Genomic DNA, 23,508 nt, shown 5'->3' on the forward strand with positions numbered 1-23,508 from the left:
ACAGATTATTGACTATTTCCATGATCACAGAAAGCACTAAACTGGAGGAAAAAACGGAGGAATGCTGCCAAGTGAAAAGGTGGGTGGTTAAGAACAAATCCTCCTTGTAATACTAAGTATTGTAATAATAATTTCTAAATGTGGTAGGAGCTTCAAATAGAACATTTCATACAATCCTGAAGGCAATCCAAGACTATAACAACGCTGCAGCCGATGCTTTGGAAACCTTACTTCAGGCTAGGCACTAAGGGCTCTGTTGTAGTAACTCATTGGTCTTTGTGAAAACCCAGTGAGGTCTGTGCTATTATTGTCCCTGTTTAACAGATGAGGAACATGTGACAGAGACTGGTTTCTGACTGATCTGTGGTTACCTGGCTTGTGAGGAACAGCTGGGATTCAAACACATGTTTTTTGGGGTTGTCATAATTAGAGAGATGACATGGAAAATGCCTAGCGTACTCTGTATGTGAGTAAAATCTGCTTTTAAACCACTTTCCCCTAAGACCGGGTGAGCTCTTGGATTCTCTGTCATTTGTCTTTCTGGCTGAAGAAGGCTTTATGCCAATTCTGATAGAGTAACAATGATGCCCTGTTTTCAGGATATGAGCCATTTCCTTCCCCCCACAGTAGAATCGGCTGTCTGCACAAAGGAAGTTGGTTTCTCAGAAGCTTACCTTTGTAGAAATCATGTCTCATTGGGTGAAAATTTTCAAGTAAAATATTCTTGTTTAAGACAAAAATATTCTTATCTAGGACTAGAAGTATGTACGGGAAAATGCAGTCTTCTCTAGGTGGTACAATTATGAAAAATATTTTCTCTTTTTGCCCTTTCTCCTTTTTGTTCAAAATGTTTGCTCTATTTTGTAACTTTTTACATAAATATGTAGTAACATTCAAAACCAAATCCAGATTCTACGTCATAAAATGTTTGATTAATATTATTTTAAGCTTTTGATAATATGGCAAATACTTTAATACTAGCCAGTAAACTTTAAATTGAGTGCTAAATAACACTTTAATAGCAGAGGAAATGCAGAATTTAATTATAAGGTTAAAAAGAGCCATAAACAGTGTTCAGGTACTCACTGCTTCTCTGCTATGAGGAGTCGGTCGTTTTATGTCAGTGGCTCCGTGGACGCCTGCTTTATGTCATCTCGTTCAAGGTGAAGCAGGAACTGGTCCATGAAACAGTCTGTGAATTATGCTGTTACTTTTATCATTAGCACCATATGGACTTTGAAAACTAATAAACGGTACAAGGAAAGAGAAGAGGAATCGTTTCAAACTATAGTGTAGATGTTTGTCCTTCCCAGTGAGACTCACTATGTAGGAGAGCTGTTCAGTGGAGGTAGAGGGGGTGGAAAAAAGAGGTTGAAAACTTATCAGTAATTGCTACAGTTTTTCCCTACAAAATCCAGACTATGTGATAGTTTTACTTTAACAGCATGTCTTTACTTTTTACAAGTTATGTTTTTTTAAGTGTAGTATATACGTTTTAAAGTTAATTTTCTTGAATTAAACTTGGTATGCTGCTAAAGAATATCTTGATGTAGTTTTAGTTAAACCCTGTAGTGTGAGTCTGCTGTGAAATAATAGCCAAATGAAATGGTAGCCAAAAATGTTTTCAAATATCTAAGTACTCTGATGAAAAACAGCTTATAGGATCATTCACTTTAACATCCCAATAAAAGAATTTTTAAGAACCAAAGAAAAACATTCAGAGGGTCAAATGATAATATTGCAGCAGAGACTCAAGAATTCACTCATTCCCTCACTTCCTCACCTCTGAGTCTTCCATTTAAAAGGGCTCCTGTTCACTTGAGAGTGTAATTTAAGTTAGGGCGCTACAGCTTTAAAGCTAAGGAAAAACAAAAGATATGTGAATTCCCAGCAATCATCTGTCTAAGCAGGCAGTTGGAGATGAGAAAGAATGAACTGAAAAAGGGCAACAGATTCATTCCACAGGTGGCCTACGCAGCTGCAAGGACTCGGTGAGCCAAGCCCCTTTCAGAAACACAGAGAAATATTCAGCCTTGTCCGCTCTCATTCCCTGCAAGAGGGTAGACCTGGCAGCTCTAAAAAGGAAGAGTCCTGGAATCAGACCAGGCTCTTTTGTGTTTTCTGTTTGATTGAAGCCACTTTGGAAACAAACAGAATCCTGAGATCAATTCACTTAAAATATGATGTATACACAAATATGTATACAGTGTATTTTATACTGCCCGATGATACCAAACAATTTACTTTTGCCAACTAAACTGTCTTTGCAGATGTCTTGGGGCCACCTGTTTCCTCTATTCTAATTTTTATAACTAGATATAATTTCAAACAATTTCTTTTTTGCCTACGGAAATAACAAGGTTAGGATCACTGATCTGACGCCACAGACAATATGCTCATTCTTGTTTCCACGCTGTACTTCCAGTTTCATAGAGAAGGCTGCATTTAGGCTCTGGTTTAAGTTCAGTTTACAGATGTGTCTTCCACTCTATTTTATTCCTGTCCTCTGGCTTTCCATTGCTGTGTGCTTTGCTCAAGTGCGGTTAAATGGATGAGCTACTCACGTAGCACTTCACATGGATTATCTCAAAAGGCAGGCATCACATCTCATTTGTGAAATGAAAAAATTTCAAGAAAAATAGGGTTTACACCTTTCCTTTTTTTTTCTTTTGGACTTTAAGTGCAAAAACTTGAGTAATCACCCTCCTCAGTTCATGATGGTACATGATCATCCATGCAAGGCCTTTTCCTGTTTTATTTCAGCATATTCTTGTTTTATTATTTTCTCCTTTCATCTACAGCATTGACACTCTGATTTGTGTTTGGATATGAATGGACCCCTAAAGTTTTTAATATTGTTTTATGAATGTATGTGTTTTAAATCTGTGTTGTTCAACAGCTCGTATTTCTGTTGACCGATTTTTCACACAGGGCTATTTTTAAGTTCTTTCCATGTTCCTTTACACACACCCAGCTAATTTCTTTGAAATGTTACATAAGGTTCCATATCGTGTCAGATACTTTTAATATATCTGTTCCCTTAGTGATGGGACATCTGGACTGCCGCTAACTACCCTGTACCACAAATAACCCTGTGATAAACGTCTTTACACACATCTCTTTATGAACTCGCGTGGAGAGGAAATTCTGAGTCACAGGCTGTATGTGCAAGCGCACACACACACACAATTAAATACTGTTAAAAGTGCTCTCTAGAATACCTGTATCTATTCACAGGCCTACCAGCAGCAATGAGGGTCCTTGTATTCTCACATCTTTGCCAAGACTGCCAAAGCATTGTCCAACTTTCTAATTTTTACAAATCTGTGTGTAAGGTGGTATCTTAAAAAGTCTTAATGTGCATTTCTCTGTTTACTGGTGATGTGGAACTTCTTAACTGTTTGGGTTTCTACTTGGAAGCAATGGCTATTTTCACTCTTTGTCAAAGTTTTTATGTTTTAACTTAAAAAAATTTTTATTGAAGTATAGCTGATTTACAATGTTGTGTTAATTTCTGCTACACAGCAAAGTGACTCAGTTATTCATATACATATATTCTTTTTCATATTCTTTTCCATTATGGCTTATCACAGGATATTAAATATAGGTCCCTGTGCTATACAATAAAACCTTGCTGTTTATCTATCCATAATAGTTAGCAATCTGCTAATCCCAAACTCCCAACCTTACCCTCCCCCTACCTGGCAACCAGAAGTCTGTTCTCTGTGTCTGAGAGTCTGTTTCTGTTTCATAGATACGCTCATTTGTCAATGTTTTGACAAAGATTCTTTGCTTCACCAAACTTTAGCCAGGCTCCTAATCCTTCTAGGCTCATCTCTTCTCTGAACTTCGTTATGAGATCCAGCTTTAGCAAGAACCAATGCTGCTAAGTCAGTTTAACCAGAACCCCCCATCCTTGATATCTGATCACCTTGGATATCTCATCAGGTTCCTCATCCTCCACCATCCCCCAGGTGATGTCTGACCACCCTGGTCTGTCTTCTAGCCAGAATGCTCCTGGCCCCTGATTTTTCCTCTTAGTAATTTTCCATTCGCTGACTCCTCCATCCCTGCTCACTTACCCATGCTCTATTTGGAATTGAGCCCAATCTCCCCTACTGTATAATTCCATTGCAGTAGTCCTTAAATGACACAGTCATTTGAACACGGGAAGCTTAATATAAAGGATATTAACTAAAAGTAGAATTAACTACTAAGGAGTAAAGAGAACTCTAACGAATTCAGGAACAGTCAACACAGGAAGCAATACTAAGTCAGTATTGCTAAACTTCTTTTTTCATTATTGCTTCCAATGAAGACTTCAGACATTTTACCCCTTATTGTTCCCTTCCATGAATTTTTTTTAGGGTTTTATGAGACTTCATTCCCAGAGAGCAGACATCAATCACTGGGGGAAAAAAATAGCCTTCGATGCTAAACCATCTTTGTCTGGGTCTCCCTTAAACCTACTGCATTGGGCTCTCTTGGTGAGAATATGAGGGATCTACATTTTTAGTGCACCCCAAAGTAATTCCCTAACCTGGAATGTTAGGTCCATGGTTCAAGGTAAATTGAACGTGGTCAAGTAGGAGCTGACAAGATTGAATATAGACATCTTAGGAATCAGTGAACTAAACTGGATGGTAACGAGTAAATTTAGTTCAGATGACCATTATATATATCACTGTGGGCAAGAATCCGTTAGAAGAAATGGAGTAGCCCTCATGGTCAACAAGAGTCTGAAATGCAGTAGTCGGTACAATCTCAAATATGACAGAATAATCTCAGTTCACGTCCAAGGCAAACCATTCAATATCACAATAATCCAAGTCTATGCCCCAACCATGTATCGGTTCATCAGGGCCTGATTATTCTTTGGTGAACAGATGAAACTAAGTTTCTGAATCACACATCTAAGATCTAAACCTCAGAGCAGAGGTACATATCACTGAACCAAGAAGCCTAGCTTGGCTAGGGAGACTTTCTCACTCATCTTATACTGAGCTATCTAAAGGTAATGTATGCAGTCAAGGGACAGAGCAAAGATAGCTAGTCAATGTCTTTGGCCTTGTTTGAAATTTGTCCCCTTGCTAATTGCTTATGTAAGCCTATAGCTTACATAATAGATGTCTCCATTCATAGTTCTAGTTTGGTTTTGGGTATGAAATGGCTTGCTGATAGGCTTCCTTTGTGGCTCAGCTGGTAAAGAATCTGCTGCAATGAGGGAGACCTGGGTTCAATCCCTGGGTTGGGAAAATCCCCTGGAGAAGGGAAAGGAACTCCAGTATTCTGGCCTGGAGAATTCCATGGGCTGTATAGTCCATGGGATCACAAAGAGTCAGACATGACTGAGCAACTTTCACTTCACTGGCTTGCTGAAAGGTGGCATGTGAATTTAGTTTCATTATATGTAACATGAGAAAGTTGGTAAAGATTATGTAAGTGGTATGTCGAATAAGTGCAATTCTCTGACCTAATAAAAAGGCAAGTTTATATACTTATTTTTGCCCCGACTCTTCCTTTACATATATGTAAAGTCAGGTGGTAAGGGGAAAAAGGAGTCTTTCTCTGCTCTAGGCTGAAAATTCTGGCAGGCCCTTAAATTTTCTGGCACTCTGGCATCATAGACTATCAATTTAAGTTATAAACACAGTCTTGATGCAGAAATTCAATATTTATCAAAATTCCAAAGCTGACTCTAGGAACACATCCTTTCCTTTCCTCCATCTTAAGACATCTTCACTCTGAAAGCCTGCAGCGGGAAGAGGAAGGGATGTTGGATAGCTCTTTCTCAATGTTTCTTGTCAAGTGAATGGAAATATCACTACACTGTTCTGAGATCCACTTGCCACCATTTTTCACCTTCTTCTCTGCCCGAGGAGACTGACCCTGTATGAATGTATTCTCTTTGGCTTCCAGCTGGGTCTGGCCAATGGTGAGCCCTTGCAGAAGTTCAGAGAAGGTCAGGGTATTCATCCTTAGGCATTTGCCCAGTGAGGCTGCTTTTAGTTGGCTTGGTCAAGGTCATTGCTCCTCTTACTGTGGTCTGCTCCAAGTAACACTCCATTTCTGTATTCTAATAATCTCTGCCTTAAGGCCCAAGGATGTCAACCACTCTGCTTCTTCTAACCCCTAGTTCCTAGACTGTCCCTTGGGTTTTCATTATATCCCATCACCCGCTTACAAATAGTCACTTTGAAAAGAAAATCTTCTCAACTTATCCTAATTTAACTGTACCATCTGTTTCCTGTTGGGACCCTAACTGGAAAAAATTCATCAAAATTCATATTGCATAGCAACATTTGAAGTTTAAAACATCCATTTTCTTAGATTAAGTAACTCATATTACAATATTCACTCTTAAAATCATTTGCCCCACAGTATTATTAGCCAAAGTACTTCAACAAGTACTGTACTGTACTGGGCCTAGTATAGGTTCAGAAGAGCCAGAGTTGGGGCTACTAGTCTCTCTCCATATATCTTTCCTCCTTGTTCAGGGCTCTTTTGCTGATAATTTCTCCCACTGAAAGGAAAATGGACCTTATTAATTTCAATATCTTCATGAATTAGTCTAATATATTTCCAGGAATATATGCATTTTAAAAGAGAACTCCAGGATAAAAAATGAAGCTCTAATGATAGAAATTTCAGACTCTGTGACACCAGGAATGGAGAAGTATGTTTGACCTCATCTATTATGAGCAAGATGAAGCCTAATTTTCTTGCATCTTTGTTCTAAAACATGTCACTCAGGGCTGAGCTTTAAAGTCCCTGCTTCACTGTTCGTGTAACTGTTCAGGACTTTCCAGGGTATGAGTTATTCAAAACAAATTTTAGCCTATATCAAGGTAAGCTTAGTTTTTAGTTTTGAAAGTACAAGAAAAAAAAAAAAAAAGAAAGTACAAGAAATACCTAAAGGTTGTGGGTAATTGTTTTATAGTGTGCCTGAAAAACCACTAATGTTGCCTCTCTTTTTACATCTTGCCTCTGATCAGCCCTGCCTCTTCAGCTACACTTAAAATGAAAGGAATCAGGTAAACAACTTTTAGCAATCAGGGAACCTTAAAATAGCAGTGATCTGTAGCAGGTTAAGCATACAGCAACACGCACGCAATCATTCAAATTTTGTATGAGACTAACAATTTATACTTTGATCTGACTTGATTATTTGAAAAAGCTGCTTTTCAGCAGCATATATATAGACACTAGTTCTGTCTTGCAGCCAAGTTTCTCACCAGAAAGCTACGTTAACCTTATGATTCCCTTACATAGAAACTAGAAGCAGTAAACTTCTTCTAAACGGTAAACTAATAAAAAGGTATCCATGAGTGCTTGTTGAGTTTAAAAATATTGTCTTTCTCCTTTTCCCCACTGGATGAACTTAGTTGGTTTCGGTCCACATATATTTACTGTTTATTATGTGTCAGGCATTGTTTAACGCAAAAATACAGAGCTGAAGAAGGCAAACCAAGTCCCTGTCCAAGGAGGTTGCATTCCAAGTGAGGGCAGATAGGTAAGAAACATTTAAACAAATAAATAATACTGTTTCAGGAACTGAGGGCTATTGAAGAAGATTAAATAGGGTAATATAGCCAATGGCAACCCACTCCAGTACTCTTGCCTGGAAAATCCCATGGACAAAGGGGCCTGGTGGGCTGCAGTCCATGGAGTCGCTAGGAGTCGGACACGACTGAGCGACTTCACTTTATTTTTTCACTTTCATGAAATGGAGAAGGAAATGGCAACCCACTCCAGTGTTCTTGCCTGGAGAATCCCAGGGACGGGGAAGCCTGGTGGGCTGCCTTCTATGGGGTTGCACAGAGTCGGACACAACTGAAGCGACTTAGCAGCAGCAGCAGCCAATGGTACCTGGGGTGGAATGCAGCTGCTTGGTGACATCTAAATTGAGATCTGAAGGCTGAGGAGGAGGCAACAGTGTTACTGTCTAGGGAAGAGCTCTGCAAGCAAAGAAACAGTAAGTGCAAAGGACCTGGGGTCAAAATGAACCTGGTGTATTTGAGGCCAGAAAGGTGGGCTGGAGCAGAGTAAGAGGGAAGGCCTGGGAGAGAGGAGATGAGGCTGAAGAGGAAGGCAGAGTCAGGTCAAAGAGTGATAGGAAGCTACTGGAGGATTTAAAGCAGGGAAGCTGGGAAGTGATAATTTATATTTAATTAGGGATCTAACTTATATTTTAAAAAGAAAAGTCTGGCTTTCTGGAGAATAGATTGTAGGAGGTCAAACACATAAGTGGGGAGACCAGGGAAGAGATAATGGGAGAAGTCCAATGACATGCTGGTGGCTGGGCGGAGGGTTTCAGTAGCAAGGCCGCTACTGGCCCATACATTGCTTTTGTGACAATTAGAAAAAGTCTCCCATTTCCTTTGGTGGTTCTGGATAGCAGATGAATTCTATACGGAGTGCAAAGGAAAGAGAAGAGTCCAGAATGACTCAGGCTCGCACTGCCTAACTGGGTGGAAAACGGTAGAATCAGGAGTTCGGTTTTATGTTCACTTGAGGACCATGAAGTTTTTGTATGAAATGGGTGTACCCTAATAGCAACTGAAAACTTAGTAACTTTTACCACCCTGACACTGGCTTTCCCCTCAGCCCTGGGAACCTTATGCTGATGTCATGGAGATAACATTTGTGAGATATTCTCCCAGCGTGTTTGCTTTCCCAGTAAACCCTGGCTCTATGGCTCCTCCACCCAGTGAGTCAAGGACATGCTTTGAGTCACAGGGAGGAAGGAACCCAGCCAAGAATGGGTAAGTCATCATTTAGCTTTGAGTTTCAAAATAGGATTGAAAAAAAAAAATCATAGCAAGACAATAGATTGAAATTAAGTGCTTCTGATTTGTAAAAGCCAGACTTTGCTGAAAGAAAAATATATATATATATTTGTATACACAGATGAGGAAGAGCTTGGAAAACTGCCCCTGAGCAGGTCACAGACGGTGCCAGGAAGAAACACAGGATGTGACGTCAGAGCCATTTTCCCATGACTGGAAGAGAAAAGTTTAAGCAGCTTGCAGGAAGCTATGAGAGTCAGAGGTTATGAGCACAGGGTTGTCCCAGATGAGGGGTGACCGGAGCCCTAAGGCAGGAGAGCTGTGCACCATGCTTTCCCTTTGGAACTGGGCCAACTACAGAGAAGAAGAAATGCGAGGGTTGGGTAATGAGAGGCCTTGAGAAGTGCTCCCAGTTCCTGGGCCTGTGTGAGGTCACAGCAGATCCCGTGGGAGGACGGTGAAGGCTGACAGGATGAAAGGGCTGTAATGGGCCTGGCCTCGGGCCAAGAAGGTAAAGGTATATGACCTTTACCACCGATGATCATGGTGGAGACTGTGGCTGCCAGGAGCTGGAATGAACACAGCCCAAAGGCCAGAGAGAACAATTTCCTCACCATGGTCTCTTTCCTTGTGTCTCCCCTGTAGCATGCCTTCCACCTGGGCAACCATTTGGGAAAGGGAATGGGGAGAGGAGAATCCTGGGATGAGGGAGAAACCCTGAAAGGTGCAGTGATTTCTCAAGAGAGACTGTTTTAAGCCTAAAAGTGTGCATGCTGACTCACTTCATTCATGTCTGACTCTCTGTGACCCTACGGACTGTAGCCCACCAGACTCCTCTGTCCTTGGGATTCTCCCAGCAAGAATATTGGAGTGGGTAGCCATGCCCTCCTCCAGGGCATCTTCCCGGCTCAGGGATCAAACCCACATCTCTTATGTCTCCTGCCTTGGCAAGTGGGTTCCTTACCACTAGTGCTACCTGAGAAGCCCAAATCTAAAAGAGGCTTCTGTAACAGAAGATCAAGTGTTTTCCACTTGCATCAGCAATGGGGGCTTTTTAGCAAGAAGTCATTATAGACAATAGTTACCACATGTATTTTTGTAAATCTGATTTATTAAGTGTGTCCATTACAAGGCTGCTACCTTAGGAAGGTATCTTTACTGAATGAAGATAATTTAGCTTATGTACCTCAGCTTATAACGGGGGTGGGCTGGGGAGCAGAGAGGGCAGGGATTGATTTTGTCAATATTGGTTGGCTCCAGAGATGGTAGCTGGGGGACAGAGAAGAGAGAAAGATCTATTTTTCACTGTACACCTTTTGTAACTTTTGCATTTGTACCACGTGTAAGCATTAACTATTCAAAAAATAAAGTAAAATGGGAAAAAATAAAAGTTTTTGAAATGAAAAAAAAATGTAGATACACAGAATCTAACATTCAGGGCTTGACAATTAACATTCAATACTTTTTATCTCACCAGGAATCTTCGGGCCACTCCTCCTCGGTGCACCCTGGGGTTGTTACTTTCATTTGTGCTTATGTTGGTTTCCTAAGCTATCTTGCCTCGCCATCTAGCCCATGACCCATCTGTGCTTTCGTACCCTAAACACAGTACTGCACATCCTGTAGGCAGACCATCCATTGTCTGGGGGAAAACAATCCTACCGACCAGTCAGTCTTGCCTGCCGTCCTGGATTGAGGTGTGGAATGGATTCATGAGGGCTGGATCTGGTTATTTCAGATTGGCATCAAGTAGGAATGGGGACTCAGTGGAAAGGATTTGAGTACTGGAGTCAGACTCACTAGGACTTACCTCTGCCAGCTACTGGCTCGTGTCCTTGGATCGGTCTTGAGTTTCTTCTCAACATTAGAGTTAATACAAACCTCATTGGGTTATCCTAGTACAATGCTAAAGCTGTTCTGATTACCCTCGACCCCCAGTCCAAGAAAAGACGGATAAATTTTTATAAAATCTTATGTCCAGACAAACTCAGGGTATCCATTCTCCTGTTTTCCTTGGTTTCTTCCCAAGTCTGTTATCTACCTCATCTTTTACTCTCATTCACAACTTTCCTAGACTTTTACTCCCTTGGCCCAATCTTCCTTTGCTTCTCTTTTCTATTAATGTATTTTCACTTGCAAGTAGCAGGTAACTCAAGTCTAACCAATTTGAACATTAAGGGTATTCTTCTGACCCAAGGGACTGAACATCAGCAGTGGCAAAGGCCTTGAGTTGGTTCCATTTCAGAATTACTAAGGCCTCTGTTTCTTTCTTTCTCTACTGTACCACCCTCAACATCAGCTTCATTCTAGGACTGATTCCCCTAGCGGTTATAGGCTGGATGTTAGCAGCAATTGGGCCCACAAGTGTCATTATGTCCAGAGGAACTGAGAGGAAGTGAGTCTATAAGCATCAAACAAAAATCTTAACATTCTGTGAATTGGAATAGAATGAACCAACCACGGTGACTAGGAGACTGCCATGTGCTAATTCACTAAGGTCTAAATTAGGTTGTTAGGTGTCCAATGATTTATGATGTCTATCTTCTTCATGAATTGTATGTTTTAGCATTAGAAATATTCATCTTTGTTTCATCTAAAAATAAATTAATTAAAAAAACAGGGAGGTAGACATAGATTTGAGATAGAAGACGACAATAGTGGGTTTAAGCACGATACTAGCTGCTGATTTTGAAGATGGATGAAGAGGCCATGAGCCAAGGAACACAGGAGAGCAGCTCTAGAAGCTGGAAAAGGCCAGGAAAGATGCATAATTTGCAAACAATAACTGCATCCCTATTAAATGTACAGTTCGATGGGGTTATGACAAACATGTATGTCCCTGTAGCCACCACCCCAATCAAGATACATCACCTCAAAAGGGTCTCCTGTGGGGATGTAGGAGAAATGGATTGGGAGTTTGAGATTAGCAGATGCAAACTATTATACATAGAATGGGTAAACAAAAAGCTCTGACTGTAGAGCACAGGAAACTGTATTCAGTATCCTATGATAAACCATGATGGAAAAGAATATGAAAAAGAATGTTAATATATGTAGAACTGAAGCACTTTGCGGTACCGCAGAAACTAACACAAAGTTGTAAATCAACTAAACTTCAAAAAAATAAAAATTTTTTTAAAACAAAGGTTAAAAAACCTGTCCACTCTTGAGCCAATCACAGTAGCGAAGCAGATGGGATTACCGTGATTAATTTAGACCAGTTGTTCTCAACTGTGAGTGGTAACACCTCCTTAAGATTATTGAGGCATGTGGTTATGACTAGGTCACTGGCATTTAGTGGGTGGGAGTTAGGAGCTTTGACTGTCTTGCAAAGTACAGGACAGCTCTGTACAATGAAGAACTGGCCTGTCCCAAATGCCAATAGTGTCCCTGTCAAGAAATACTGGCTTCAGAACCAGGGCACATCCCCCTGAACCTGGGAGTTTATCTTCCTTTAAAGAACAGAAGCCACACTAGGGTGAATAGATACCCGAACAAAAATGACCAGATCACTCAGTTCCTCCCTTATCTTGACTGGCTCCCTTCTGTCTACTTAAATTCCTCTTGACAATCATTTACTTCCTAGCTCCATTCTGTTGTGCCTACCCAGATAAACCCAGCAAGTCTTAGTATCTCCCAAGGTCTAGGCTCAAATTTTTAATTTAAAATGTAACAGGTCACATGGTCATCCATGATAGACACTAAAATTTTCAGCCTCCTTGCCGCTAGATGTGACATGCGACCAAGCTGTGGTCAGTGGATTTAGGTAGAAGTGGCATATGCCCTTCTGGTCCTTCGTCTTGCTGGCTGCAATGCGAACAAAATGCATGGAGATGGAGGAACCACATTAGACCATGACAGGGAAGGTAAATGCTGAGGATGGCAAAGTAAGGAGCTAGAAGGAATTTTGACTCTTGACACATTGGTCTACCTGGATTTTTACGTAAGAGGGTAATCAACTTCTTTCATGCTTGTGTGCATACCAAGTCACTTCACTCACGTCCACGTCTTTGCAACACTATGGACTGTAGCCCGCCAGGCTCCTCTCCTATGGGGGTTCTCCAAGCAAGAATACTGTAGTGGGTGGGTTGCTATGCTCTTCTCCAGGGGATTTTCCCCATCCTTGGATTGAACCTGCACCTCTTATATCTCCTGCATTGGCAGGTGGGTTCTTTACCACTAGAGTCACCTGGGAAGCCCCCTTTTATGCTTAAGAAACTGTTATTTGGGTTTTCTGTCACTTGGAACCAACATAACTACATAACAATATCAGATCCATCTAACTTTCTCCCCACAGCAATTCTGGGGGTTCGAATGCTAATGGTCAAGTCACACGACTAAGCAGATTGTTGCCAATATCTAGTATATTCTATACCCTTACCTGGTCCTCAGTGCTGCCCAGCAGTCTCTCTATTCTCTCCAGTAGCCACTTCAAATCTCCTTCATGCTCCTCCAATTTCCATTCTTCCTTCTCCCACTTCCCTCTCTCATTTCAGAAGGAAGATGTAAGAAATCATTAGATAGAACTTCTCCTGTCAATTGCCTACCTCCAACATTATTTATCATTGGAAGGACTGATGCTGAAGTTCCAATACTTTGGCCACCTGATGTGAAGAACTGACTCATTGGAACAGACCCTGATGCTGGGAAAGATTGAGGGCAGGAGGAGAAGGGGACGACAGAGGATGAGATGGTTGGATGGCATCACCGACTCAATGGACATCAGTTTGGGCAAGCTCTGGGAGTTGGTGATGGACAGGGAAGCCTGGCGTGCTGCAGGCTATGGGGTCGCAAAGAGTCGGGACACGACTGAGCAACTGAACTGAAGTGAACATTGTTTATATCCACACCATTTTTTTCTTCCCTTTCCTTCAGTTACAATGAAATTAGCTTGTCTCAGGCTAATTCTTTCCATTTGCTATGGATCCAGTTTCCTACATCCTACACTCTATCCATTACCTTCCATCCTCCACTGGCTCCTTCCTTTCAGCCTTCAAACATCCTTAAGTAGCTCTAATATGCAAACACAAAAATCTTTCCTTCACCCTGTGTCTCTGTCGTTTTCTCCCCTCTCCTCCTTTCCCATTTGCACTTCTCCCATTTCCTATTTCCTCCCTTCCCCGCCTCGCTTCTCCTTTTCCATCTCCGCCCCTCCATAACCAAGCTATTTGACTTTTCCAGGTCTCTACTTCTTCACCCTCAAGATTTCCTCAAACTTCTGGAGAATGGCTTCTGTTCCTCTCACTCCATGAAAATGCAGTTGTCAAAGTCACAAACACCTTCCTTGTAGCTAAATCCAATGAATAGTTCTCAGCCCTTGACTTACTTGCTCCTCAGTAATGGCTTTCCTGGTGGCTCAGTGGTTAAGAATTCACCTGCCAATGCAGGAGATATGGGTTCAATTCCTGGGTCGGGAAGGTCCTCTGGAGGAAGGCATGACACCTGACTTCAGTATTCTTGCCTGGAAAATCCCATGGACAGGGGAGCCTGGCAGGCTACAGTCCATGGGGTCACAAAGAGTCAGACACAACTTAGTAACTGAACAACAACATGACACTGTAAACCAGCCCTTTTTAACCACATTCTCTTCTCTTGACTTCCACATCACTGGTCTCTTCTGGTTTTCTATCTTTTCCCTCTGACATCTTTTTGCTACGGGTTTCTCTTCTCCCACTCTACCTCTTAATCTCACTGTTCCACCTGAATAGTTCACAGCTTCTTGGGATGTCTCAGTCACTTATAAGACCTAAGGCTGATGATTTCCAAATTCATATCTTCAAGGTGGATTTTACTTTGTGTTTCATACTCATACATTCAAGTACCAACAGAACAGCATCATGGATAGTTAACAGCGATCTCAAATCACATTCATCTTCCTGCTCTTCCCTATAAGCCTGCTCTCTTATCCCATACAGGGAATGAACTGCTATCTATCTAGTTGCCTGAGCCAGAGTCATGGCTCCTGTGTAATCTGGTGATTGATGAAGTCCTACCAAGTTTAAGTTTGGTGGAGGGTGGGGTTGGGAGGGGAAGGTCATGGTCTGCAGTTCATGAGTTCTTAGTTCCCAGAGCAGGGATTGAAGCCAGACCTTGGCAGTGGAAGTGCAATGGACCACTGAACCACCACGGAATTCCTCCAGTTTACTTTTAAGTGCATTAAATATTTAGAATCCATCCATCTCTCTCCATTCCCACCGCTACTTCCTCTGCAGTTCCCCATCACCTCTCACTTTGGCTGTCCTGCAACTTTTTGACTCTCTGCATCCAGGCTTGCATACCTGTTCTCCATAGTAGTCAGAGAGAGTGATGTTTCAAAAGTGCAGATCTGATCTTGTCATTCCTTGTCTCCCTATGGTTATCAGGATAAGGCTCAAGAATACCTTGGCTTTCCTTACAAAAGCCCCCCCCTTTTTTTTTTTAACTTTTCATAATTGTATTAGTTTTGCCAAATATCAAAATGAATCTGCCACAGGTATACATGTGTTCCCCATCCAAAAGCCCTGTCTGATGTGTCTCCTGCCTTATCTTTTCCTCCTCCCTTGCTTTTTTTTTTAAACTCTCCACTTTGTCTAGTTGCTAAGTCATGTCCGACTCTTTGCCACCCCATCTGCTGCAGCTCACCAAGCTCCTCTGCCCGTGGAATTTCCCAGGCAAGAACACTGGAGTGGGTTGCCATTTCCTTCTCCAGGGGATCTTCCCGACCCTGGGATCAAACCCGTCTCCCTCACATTGACAGGTTGGTTCTTTAATCACTGAGTCACCTGGGAAGGCCACTCACCACTCAGCCACTTGAATTTCAGTTCCTCAAATATGCACTGCTCTCTATTGGTGCTCAGCCTCTGCACAAGTGGTCCCTTGCTGGGATTCCTCTTCCCACTGCCCCCACCTTCCACCCCTCCCTATCCGTGGCTGCCTCCCTCTTCCTTCAGGTCAGTCTTCTCTGACCTCCCAGGTTCGGTTAGGTGCCCCTCCTATGTGCTCTTAAAAGAGCATTATTTCTGTCATAGTACTTACACAGTGTAATTGCTACCTTGAAAAGTGAAAGTCAAAGTTGCTCAGTTGTGTCCCACTCTTTGTGACCCTGTACAGTGACCTCTGTACAGTCCATGGAATTTTCTGGGCCAGAATACTGGAGTGGGTAGCCTTTCCTTTCTCCAGGGGATCTTCCCAACACAGGGATTGAACCCAGGTCTCCCACACTGCAGATGGATTCTTTACCAGCTGAGCCATAAAGGAAGCCCAAAGATACTGGAGTGGGTAGCCTAGCACTTCTCCAGGGAATCTTCCCAACCCAGGAACTGAAATGGTGTCTCATTGCAGGTGGATTCTTTATCAGCTGAGCCACTAGTGAATCCCCACTTCCTTGCTCCCTTCTACTAGATTTTTATCATTATGAGGGTAGGGACCATGTCAATTTGATTCATCTTTATAACTTCAGTGCCTCTCACATACTAGATGCTCAATATATTTCTGTTGACTAAAGGAACCCAAAGTAGGGATTTGGTATTCAAGACACGCTTTTCTTCCTAGTGGATAAACATGTCTGACTAGTCAGGCAATTAGAAGGCATTCGGTGGAACAACAGCTCTCATGGTGAGTGAAATGAAAGAATCCCTCTCTCCAGACATCTTAATGTTTCTTTTTTTTTTAAATCACTGAGTTTAACAGAGCACTGTAAATTCTGATGTTCATGCAGAGAAAAAGACCAAATTAAAATCAGCTCTTGTTTTCCAATGTAAGCTGTCAACAGTCTTCTTCTCTGAGGTTTCCCCAGGACACCCACAGAACAAGGAGAGAGAGAAAGGTACATCACAAGCAGCAGCAAAGACCCTCATTACTCTCCTACTCCACTCGAGTGAAGTTCCTCTCTCCTGTCTTATGATCACAAGGTTGCTGAAAAACTAAAAATGACCCTTCATCCTTCGTGAAGGATCCAGTTTTGCTCAAATATTCAATGAACATTTCACTGAAGGCTGATTCTATGCAAGACATCCTTACTCTTCCCATCTTCAAGTTTTATGAAGGATCAAAACTTTGTCTCCTGCAAGTATTTTATTTTCTTGCACAGACTTCCATTCAAGAGGGTAGCCTTTACTCTGTTGCCAAAGGCCCTCTAGCTTTAAGGAAATAGCATGAAAGCAGATAAACAGCTTGTCTCAGCCATACAGGTCCAAACCACATCACTCTTTGAAGACATCGAAAAGATTTTGCTCTGAGCTATTTTTCTAATCATACAGATCATGATGCATTATACTACTTACTCTTTCTTATCCATTCATTCCAGTATATATTAGGCCCTGGTACCTGTTTGCTGGTCACAGAATGGGTTTTTCTCCATGAAAAAATAATTGGTCCAGAAAGGACCAACTCCACAATCTCTGATTTCATTTAGAGAACTAGTCTTCTGGAATTTCACAAAAGCAAGGCATTACCTTGTTGGTACCCAAATAAGCTTAGTTTGCTCAGATTCAACACCAGAAAGCACAAAGCAAATGCTGGCATTTCAGAAACGCTGTGCTGGCTGGAAAGGAACCATGCAAACAGAAGCAAATGAAAGAGGGCCTTAAAGTCTGTGTATTCTTGCCAATCAGGAAGATGAAGTTGTCACTGTCTAAGATTCCATATTGTTTACTTTTATAAAGTTCTCCAAGTAAAGACCTTTCCACATAAAAGAGAAACAACAAAAAGTCATAAAACAGATTTTCTGGACATGTCCTCACTCAATGAGATAGGTTCTTGCTGTTGTGGACACCTTCTCTAGTAAATGCTGGGTACTGTGGTTACAAGTGAACTTAGAAATCAGACCAAGGGTATTTGGGAACCCAGAAGGCTAACTGGTAGCTCAAAATGTCAGCCATAACGAGCAAATGAAAATGACAAGAGTTATATTAATGTAACATTCTCAGGCTGAAAATTTAAACTTCAGTTCAGTTCAGTTGCTAGTTGCTGTGACCCCATGAACAGCAGCACGCCAGGCCTCCCTGTCCATTACCAACTCCTGGAGTCCACCCAAACCCACATGTTATATCAATTCTTTCAGTCATGTTTCTCCCATTTGGTAGTCTATTTCCTTGGTAAGCAGGTGTAATTCATAATGAAGGAATGCGTCAGAAGGTTAAGATAGATTTTGTTTGAATTCCCATTACAACCAAACATGTTTGCAGATCAAAAAGATGTTTAAACTAGTGACACAGGTCAACATATAATTAAATTCCAACGGACAGGCCCATAGAGACAGTTCTTTGGAAATGGTTGTTAGGGAATCTGACGTGTTGGGTCATTCCTCTGAACTGTTCTCCAAACTATACTGTCCCCCAAACTTTCAGAGGTGTTTCAGCTATGAATAATTTGGAGTATCATTTCCATTAGCCATGGAATGATTAAAAAGGTCCTTAGACTGAAGATAGCTTAATAATTCATTTAAGGTTCTTTGCCTTTGTTATATATCAAAGAAGCTACTGAGCTCCCTAATTGAAGAGACCATAATTTATTAGTCTGAGACCATCTGCTCTTACAAGTCTATTTCCCCACATAGGACTAGCACCAGGTAGAATGCGTATTAACTCATGCCAAGGGTTGGATTTTCCTATTCCCATAGGATATCAGGTAATAAGATTTATGGCAGACAGAGTCAAGGAGTTAAACATAAATGTTACAAAATTACAGGAAATGCTGGTTTTAGTATAACTAGATCCTCTCCAAAGGGGAACTGTGTATCTTGATATTTTCTCAATCCCCTCACTCTTAGGCTCTATTTTATTTACAATGAATAACTGCTCATTGTTACCGACTCTGATAAAGGAACATCTAAGGACTAGTATCTGAGGCCAGACTGGATTAAGGCTTGGACTCATGCCTTGTCTGAAGAATTCCTGTTTTTGTGAAATTCCACCCAGACAACATTTTCAATGGCTCTTTTGTACTTAAAGAGGAATTAAAACACTTTGGTAAATAAATATGGCCACATTTGAAGTCAGTAGCAATGACGAAACCATAAAAGCACCTTCAAACAAACTCTTAATTGTTAACTTTCAAACTTAAAAAAAATCCTGTAACATGGAGGAAAGCAGTAAACGGCCTTTTAGTGCTTCTCTGCAAAGGCCACATCCCAAGAGTAGTATCTTTGACTTTCATTTCATCACACCATAAGTATCACTTCAGTTTCATTACATTATCTCTACAACTAAATACCAACATTGCATAGTACACCTGACTCAGGGCTTCTTGCCACAGTTCAGTTCTTTGAATAAAATCAATCAAAAATATAATTAACACCTGCATTCATTCAGTGTGAATAATATAGAAATTACACTAACAAACTTGTTAGAATTAACACACTCAAGTGAACATTGTTTCTTTAGAAAAGTCATCATGAAAACCTATACTTATACCAAAATTGGGAGCACGTGTTTGGAATGTGAGCCCCCAGTATTCTTGCCTGGAGAATCCCCATGGACAGAGGAGCCTGGCTGGCTACAGTCCATAGGGTCACAAAGAATCGGACAAGACTGAAGCAACTTAGCATGCACACACAGCGGGGAGGAGAGAGGGAGAGAGAGAGAAATTGATTGCAAGGTAGGGGGAATACAAGCAACTGCCTGTCTTTGGATGTTGATTCTTGCCTATAATTTCCATACCTGGACATTGGATAATTACTATGGTTCCCTGGTGGGGGCCACAAGTTCTCTAACTTCCCATTCCAAATCCTAATATGAATTCAACTTTGGAAGGAATTGCTTTGGGAAACTAACATGTTACCAAGATCTACAGCAGACAATTCCTCCCATGACCCAGAGCCCATCCCTGCCTTAGGAGTTCCTATCAGCTAAATAGGTCTCTGATGGCCTTTCTGTGGAAATGTCTTCTCATACATCTAGCCCACTTTAACTCCTTTTTCTCCACCTGAAGATCTGCCCTCATGAAACAAGATTCAGACAACTTTATGAACACTTGGGATTTGGGGTTCAGGTTGATATTGTTATTCAGTTACACTGTAGACTAAGAAAAATTCTGAATTGACAATAAAGTGACATCACAATCACTACTTCAAATAACTTATTTTCCAAAGGTCAGCTGACCAAGGAGCCCACTGCAAATGAAGGATATCTGAATGTGTTGCATTCCTGCAGAGATGCAGTATTCAAAACAACTATGCTAACCTCAGAACACACAGAAAAGTAAAGTAAGTGCCTTATCACTGAGTGAGCACTCTTGTTGGTCGAATGATTCATGTAGAGACCAAAGGGCTGTAAGTGAAACTACTGAACAATTGCTTTGATTTTCTTTTCTTTTCTGTCATTTCCAAACTAGGCAGCCTTTTTTTTTTTTTTCCAATTTACTTATTTATTTTAATTGGAGGCTAATTACTTTACAATATTGTAATGGTTTTTGCCATACATTGACATCTATCAGCCATCAGCCCTGGGTTTTCTTTGAAGGAATGATGCTAAAGCTGAAACTCCAGTACTTTGGCCACCTCATGCGAAGAGCTGACTCATTGGAAAAGACTCTGATGCTGGGAGGGATTGGGGGCAGGAGGAGAAGGGGACGACACAGGATGAGATGGCTGGATGGCATCACTGACTCGATGGACGTGAGTCTGAGTGAACTCCAGGAGTTGGTGATGGACAGGAAGGCCTGGCGTGCTGCGATTCATGGGGTTGCAAAGAGTCGGACACGACTGAGTGACTGAACTGAACTGAACTGAGGACATGGAAGCAACCTAGATGTCCATTGGTAGACGAATAGATAAGAAAGCTGTGGTACATATACACAATGGAATATTACTCAGCTATTAAAAAGAATGCATTTGAATCAGTTCTAATGAAGTGGATGAAACTGGAGCCTATTATACAGAGTGAAGTAAGTCAGAAAGAAAAACAACAATTCAGTATATTAACACATATATATGGAATTTAGAAAGACGGTAACAATGACCCTATATGCGAGATAGCAAAAGAGCCACAGATATAAAGAACTAGGTAGCCTTTTAATGAAAAGAATTTAGAAACTGACTACCCTCTACTTTTGGGAACCACTGTTTACATGATGAGAGTTGACATTTTAACTCTGCTGACACTTTAAATTCAAAAATAAAAACAATTTAAGTGCAATGTACTTATCTCTACGTCAACAAACAAAACATGGGGATTTAACTGAATCTTAGTGAATTGAGTTCATGATAATCAAGAGTATTAAGGGACACAGGGCATTGAAGTTCTAGTACCAGATTTTATCAACCAGTAGCTACTAACAGGGCCATGATTTCTCACATGTAACTTAATTGCCAAGATCCCTTCTAGTTTATATCCTATATTTTTATTAATAGTTATACAGCAATATGATATAGCACAACTTTAGGAAATTCAAAGGTTGGCAGGTCTTAATTTTCCCAATCTTAGCTGTTTTATGTGCCTTCACTAACCAATAAAAGGCACAAAATCTTGAATTTATGGATGGCATACTTTGGGGCTATAATTGGTACTTCTCTTTCTCCAGGATAATTCTTTCTGTTCTCTTTTGACACCATCCATGGGTTTTCTCCTTGCTGCCTTGTCAACATTCTAGCAACTGTCACTTTTTCCAGTATCTCCACCTTTTCCATTTTTGTCTTTTCAGCCAAAGAACACACATTTTCTGATTAAATAAACAGCTTCTGTAACATTTATTCTTTTGACTGTTTCTGTAAATGCTCCTACTCAGACTGTTTGGACAGTTTAACAGTTTAGAGTTCTACCAGTTTTCTGTAATTATGTACGAAATAGTTTTTGACCATCTACATATGCCAGGCATCGTGACAGTTCTTTATCAACCTGGGAAAGAATTCTTTCAATGCGTTCCATCATTAAAGTGGAGAAGCAGCAGATATGACACCAAAACCACAGGCAACAAAAACAGAAGTACACAAGTGGGACACACCGAACTAAGAAGCTGCTACACATCAAAGGAAACAACAGAATGCAAAAGCAACCTATGGTAGAAGAGAAAATATTTGCAAACCATGTAGATAAGAAACTCTTATAACTCAGTAGTAAAATCAACAACCTGATCAAAAAATGGGCTAAGCACTTTAATAGGTATTTCTCTAAAGACGACATACAGATGGCCAGCAAGTATAGGAAAAAATGTTCACTCTCACTAATTATCAGGGAAATGCAAATCAAAACCACAATGATATATCATTTCACACCTGTCAGGCTGCTATTATACAAAACGAAAGATGACAAAGTATTAACAAGGAGGTGGAGAAGCTAGAACATTTGCCCACTCGAGGTGGGAATGTACAATGGTGCAACCATTATGGAAAGCAAAACTATCGTGCAATCCAGTAATCCCAATTCTGAGTATTTATCAAAAGAAACTGAAATCAGAATCCTGAAGAGATATTGGCACTTCCTTGTTCACTACAGCACTATTCACAAGTAACTGGAACACCTGTATATCCAAGATAAATGGATACACACACACACATGCATACACACTGGAATACTATTCAGCCTTAAAGGAAGAAGGAAATCCTGCAATGTGCTACAACATGGATGAACCTTCAGGACATTATGCTAAATGAAGTATGCAAGTCACAGAAAGACAAATACTGATGAATCTACTTATATGAAGGAATGGCACTACTTCCTGAATGTGAATTTCTCTGGTTGCAGAACCAGAAATGATGACAAGTTTTTGCAGCAGTGGATATATCGTTACCTTCCAGGCAGCTGCATGGATCATAATACCCCTATTGAATAATCTACTGAACATCTTTGCACTAATTTGTGACTCACCTTTAGCAAGTTTACAGGCCTTCATTAAAACTATTCATGTACTCATTACACTGCTGGTTCTCTTATTCTGTTACTAATATCAAATTCTTTTGCTTTTGTTCTAAAAATTTTTATTATTGACGTTTAATATCCTTAATTTTTATAAGCCATCTTAAATCATTTTTGAAAAATTGCTTAAAGTTGATTAAAAGGGGGAAGCGGTCAGCAAAATGTGGTGGCTGTGTACATAAGTACTGAGCAAGACTTCTAAGTTCCAAATTTGACTCCTCTAGTTATGAGACATGTGACTCTTGGGCGAATTACAAGACACTGTTATATCTGGTTTCTACTGTAAAAATGGAGATACACAGATGTGGAAAATGAACTTATGGTTACAGGGGTAAGGGGGGAGAGAGATAAATTGGGAGACTGGGACTGACATATATACAGTATTATGTATAAAACAGCTAACTAATAAGTCCCCACTGTATAGAACAGGGAGCTCTACTCAATACTCTGTAATGACTTATATGGGGAAAGAGTGGATATGTATGAGTGGATCTGTATGGATATGTATGAGTGGATTCATCTTGTTGTACAGCAGAAATACAACATTGTAAATCAAATATACTCCAATAAAAAGAAAAAAAGACAATAGTTCCTATCTCCTAAGGTTGTTTTGAGTTTTAAACAACATCAATAAGATACTTAGAATGACGCATTTAGAACAGTGCTAGGCACACAGCAAATGCTCTTATGGTAGCTGTGAGGAGGTTTCATGCTGTAGTTTAACATACATAGCTGGGCTAACAATCTAACATCACTCTAAATAAACCAGTGTTTCTAACATAGCATCTAACAGGATGTTTGGACATAATATTTTACAATGATTACTAAAAAAACTCTTTTTATCTTCTTTACTGCACTTTCTGACAATATTATCAAATACAGACATATTT

General features: G+C 40.6%; 1 protein-coding gene across 3 annotated transcripts in view; it reads right to left on the reverse strand.

Annotated features, from left to right (window-relative positions):
* VPS54 (VPS54 subunit of GARP complex) overlaps positions 1-13,890 on the reverse strand; it is a 158,541-nt gene extending 144,651 nt beyond the window's left edge. The window contains exon 1 of one of the 3 annotated variants that reach the window (XR_009739446.1): positions 1,087-13,890. The gene's annotated coding sequence lies outside the window, so the exon portion shown is untranslated. The remainder of the gene's footprint in view (positions 1-1,086) is intronic. The other 2 variants (XM_061432779.1, XM_061432778.1) reach the window with 2 other exon arrangements.
* Positions 13,891-23,508: the final 9,618 nt, after the last annotated feature.

Source organism: Bos javanicus, chromosome 11, assembly GCF_032452875.1.
Source record: "Bos javanicus breed banteng chromosome 11, ARS-OSU_banteng_1.0, whole genome shotgun sequence".
NCBI classification, from domain to species: Eukaryota; Metazoa; Chordata; class Mammalia; order Artiodactyla; family Bovidae; genus Bos; species Bos javanicus.